General features: G+C 44.3%; 2 non-coding genes across 2 annotated transcripts; both read right to left on the bottom strand.

Moving 5' to 3' along the window:
- On the bottom strand, positions 1-74 carry trnaf-gaa (transfer RNA phenylalanine (anticodon GAA)). Its single transcript has one exon. It is a non-coding gene; the product is annotated as a tRNA-Phe (tRNA).
- Positions 75-155: 81 nt separating this feature from the next.
- Positions 156-229, bottom strand: trnai-aau (transfer RNA isoleucine (anticodon AAU)). Its single transcript has one exon. It is a non-coding gene; the product is annotated as a tRNA-Ile (tRNA).
- Positions 230-4885: the final 4656 nt, after the last annotated feature.

Below are 4885 nucleotides of genomic sequence, written 5' to 3'. Positions count from 1 at the left end.
TGCCGAAACCCGGGATCAAACCAGGGACATTTAGATTTTCAGTCTAACACTCTCCCAACTGAGTTATTTCTGGATGTTGTTAAAATCAATTCTATGGCACACTTGACGATACACACGCGGGTGACTCACAATTTTGACATTCAAAATGGTACTCATGGCCAGTATGGGGATCAAACCCACGACCTTGGCGTTATTAGCACCACGCACTGACCAACTGAGCTAAACGGCCACTGGCTATGGCACACAATTGTTGAGATGCACCGAGCCTATGGGTTAATAATGCCTTATGAACCTGTCTTCGATGACAATCCATCAAGCCACAATGAGGTCTGACTGTGTCGATTCTAAGCTTCCTGGAGCAGTGGTTAAGTGGTTAAAGTGGTTAAAATCACCCTAAAAGTGTTTTGCCATACTCAACCTTTAGTTTGTGAGAAATAGTGCATTCAACCCTGTGTAAATCAGTCAGTTCTTAACGTAAAGACTTTAAACTCAGGATTCTGTAAAAGCATACCCTAACGTGGATATGTGTTTACTTTAAGCTTCCTGTGCCAACCGGAAGTGCCTTTAGTTGAGGTCAGAGTGTCTGTTTTGAAGGGTTAAAAAGGTAAAATCTTTTCAAAACTTCATATGTGTGATTAGGCAACCCAACTTTAAATCAGTCATTTTTCCCAACAGATGTCAAAGAAAAGAGCTCACACACACACACACACACACACACACACACACACACACACACACACACACACACACACACACACACACACACACACACACACACACACACACACACACACACACACACACACACACACACACACACACACACACACACACACAGCAAGGATGGAGTGACAAAGTGTGGTGCTTAAAGACACACAGAGCCTGCAATGGCATTACCATAATCTCTAGGCTGTGCCGAGTTCAACGAGATGCCCAACTCCACCGTAGCTCGCTCGGTCTAGGCGCAGCGACCGTGAAAAAAGTAGGCCCAAAATGAAACCTGGCCCCAAATTTCCTTTGCTTTTGGATGACTGAGAGATCGTTAGGTTGAGAAGCATAATTCGACCTCAGGTACGTTCCTGAGGTCCTCCCGATCTGTGCAAGCCTAACCTTGACCGTGTGGCATTAACCCTTAACCTCTCTGTGCACGGAACCCGCTAGCGGGCTGAAATTCCACAACATACGGTGATCGCTACATAAATAGTCATATTAAACATTAATGAAAATACAAGTGTCTCACATGTATCGAAATCCTAGAATCTTGCTAATCCAACTGCGTTGTCAGATTTAAAAAAGGATTTACTGCGAAAGAATACAATGCGATTATCTGTGTCACGTTCTGACCTTTATTTCTGTTGTTTTTGTCATTATTTAGTATGGTCAGGGCGTGAGTTGGGGTGGGCAGTCTATGTTTGTTTTTCTATGATTTTGGGATTTCTATGTTTCGGCCTAGTATGGTTCTCAATCAAAGGCAGGTGTCATTAGTTGTCTCTGATTGAGAATCATAATTAGGTAGCCTGGGTTTCACTGTTTGTTTGTGGGTGATTGTCTATGTTAGTTGCTTGTGTCAGCACAGGTCTCATTTATAGCTTCATGGTCGTCATTTATTTATTGTTTTTGTATAGTTTGTGTTCAGTGCTTTCTTTTATTAAATATTCATCATGAACACATACCACGCCGCATTTTGGTCCTCCGATCCTTCTCGCCTCTCCTCTTCAGATGAAGAGGAGGACGACTGTGACAATCTGAGCATAGAGCCCCATAAAAAACAACAATTTCAACCAGCACAGGCATAACATAATCACAAACTGCATTAAAATAAATTGTTTACCTTTGACGATCTTCGTCTGTTTGCAATTCCAATGCTCATTGTTACACAATAAATGATCTTTTGTTTGATAAAATCCGTTTTTATAGCCTAACACGAAACATTTTGTGAACCGCTTGTGTCGTGAATTCCGTCTCATTCCATTTTCGACAACACATTCCAGGTAAATAACCCACACAGAATGTGACTTTTCCAGTCATGTTTGGTTTCACTGCAACCAATTAGTTTGTTTGTAACACAATCAAACCTGATGGGCCATTTCGCAGGACGTATTGACTGAAAGAAACCGATTTGAAGACAACAAGTCATGACATCATTGTGCACCAATGATTTGCCTGCTGTTTCGTCGATTGACTGTATTTTAACCCAATGACCATGAATGTCAGTCAATCCAGGAAATTTCAAGAACTTTGAAAGTTTCTTCAAGTGCAGTCGCAAAAACCATCAAGCACCATCAAGCATGATGAAACTGGCTCTCATGAGGACTGGCACAGGAATGGATCACCCAGAATTACCTCTGCTGAAGAGGATAAATTCATTAGAGTTACCAACCTTCAGAAATTGCAACCCAAATAAATGCTTCACAGAATTCAAGTAAGAGACATATCTCAACATCAACTGTTATGAGGAGACTACGTGGTCTAATTGCTGCAAAAAAACGCTACTAAAGGACAACAATAAGAAGAGGAGACGTGCTTGGGCCAAGAAACATGTGCAATGGACATTAGACCAGTGGAAATCTCTCCTTTGGTCTGATGAGTCTAAAATTTGAGATTTTTTGGTTCCAACTGCCACATCATTGTGAGACTCAGAGTTGGTGAACGGATGATCTCTGCATGCGTGGATCCCACTGTAAAGCATGGACAAATTCAGGCATGTTTAGCCCCATTTTTTTCTGTTTGCCTCTTTTTTGTTGTTGTTGAATTTTACCCCCTTTTCACCCCAATTTTGTGTGTGCACTGTACCCGGCCTGCCACAGGAGACGCTGGTGTGCAATGGGACAGGGATATCTCTACCTTCCCTAACACGGACGACGCTAGGCCAATTGTGCGTTGCCCCACGGACCTCCTGATCGCAGCTGGCTGTGAGGGAGCCTGGGCACGAACCCAGGGTCTCTGGTGGCACAGCTGGGACTGCACAGCTGGGACTGCACAGCTGGGACTGCAATGCTGTGCCCTAGCCCACTGCGCCACCCGGGGGGCCTCTTTTTGCATCTTTTTAAGAAATGTTTTTCAACAGAATCGGCTGAATGAAAACCCCCATTTTGGGTTATTTGTTAAACTGGTGCTGGATAAATATTGGACAGAACACACACTTGCGTGAATAACCCAACATGTTGGGTTGTTGGGATTACCCAAACATGGGTTAATTTAATCATCAATTGTGTTTTTATTCACTTTAATGTAAAATCTATAGGTTATTTTCAGGAAGTGTGGCTTATTAGGGCCGTGGCTTTCCGATAGTTTGGCCACCCGTGAGAGTAAATGTCCTTCCTGTTGATCATGTTACGTTTGTACACTGCAAATTTCAACTTTCCTTGTGTTGTTGCACATTACATATTCTAATATAATATTAATTGTCACGGGTGTTGTCAGGGTGTGACTAGGGGGTGTTCTAGCTCAATATTTCTATGTTGGTGTTTTGTATTAGAGGCAACTGGTAATCGTTGCCTCTAATTGGGGTTCATATTTAGGTAGCCATTTCCCACCTGTGTTGGTGGGATATTGTGTTGTGTTTATGCACGTGCACCACTACTTTCACGTCCCGTTATTGGTTTATTGTTTTTGTTTAATGTTTCACCGTAATAAAGATGTGGAACTTTAATCACGCTGCGCTTTGGTCCGCTCATTACGACGATCGTGACATTAATACAATTATTATATACATATTGGAAAAAAGTACTAACTATCCCAACATTGGCTACAAATGTGACCCAATGCCTGCAACCCAGCATTTTTTAGACTGCATCCTATCCTCTCCTCCTCTCTCGTTCTACCGAGCCCCCCTCTCCCTCTCTGCCTCTTTCTATTTCTCTCACTTGTTCTCTCAATTCAATTCAAAATGCTTTATTGGCATGCATCTCTTTTCCGCTCTCTCTTTTTCTGTCTCCCTTCTATCGCCCCCTCCCCTCCCCCATCTCTCTTCCAGCCAAACGGCTACCCAGGGACTCCTTGTCCTCTCCCTCGCTCGCTCGCCCCTCCACCAGCGCTCCCTTTAGGGGGGGATTGAGACATCCTGGCGGATATTATCAATACATCCCCTCCAGCCAGGCTGCGAGACATGAGACAGGGCCGCTCTGCCTATTAGTCAACCGCTGAGCGCGGGGACAAGGGGAGCAGCTGTCTGGCTGGCTCCTAGCTCTGCCAGCCACACTCATTCACTCCTTCTAGAACTCCCTTCCTCCTTCCATCTCTCCCTCCCTTACTGCAGGACTGCCACCGACTGGAGGCACACCTACATCCTTCTTCCCTCTCTCTTTCTCTCCATACCTCCCTCTATCTCTCTCCTTCCTTCCATCTCTCCCTTCTCTGCCAGCCACACTCTCTCCTTCCCTCTTTCCCTTTATACCTCCGAACTGCCAGACTGCTGCTGATTCAAGGCACACCTACACTCACTCCTTCTCTCCCTCTTTCTATCCCTCCCTCTATCTCCCTTCCTCACTGCAGTACTGCTGCCGACTTGTGCTGAGGCACACCCGCTCCAGTAATTAAACATGTCTAATTTCACAGGGAACACTCTGGCCCCGGTCTCACAGTGAAGGATGCTCTTCTGAATGGGAACGGACGGCTTTATTGACCAATTAGCCGCAATAGTGTTTTTTACCTCTGACTCCTGTCTCACCCTCTTGTCTGGTCTATCTGGTTTTAAACCAAGGGTTGTTGTTGACCATGCCCTCTGTCTACTGAGGATGACACCCTTGTGTTATTCTGTCTGTCTGAATCCTAGACTACTTTACTTGTATATAGCGGATTAGATGCTAATTATCTACTGTATATGTTGAACTTAGGTTACAACAATTCTGTGAAGCCATTATAGGAAAGATACAGTAGGTGGATA

Source organism: Oncorhynchus masou, chromosome 16 (genome assembly GCF_036934945.1).
Source record: "Oncorhynchus masou masou isolate Uvic2021 chromosome 16, UVic_Omas_1.1, whole genome shotgun sequence".
NCBI classification, from domain to species: Eukaryota; Metazoa; Chordata; class Actinopteri; order Salmoniformes; family Salmonidae; genus Oncorhynchus; species Oncorhynchus masou.
This window is presented reverse-complemented; position numbering and strand designations above follow the sequence as displayed.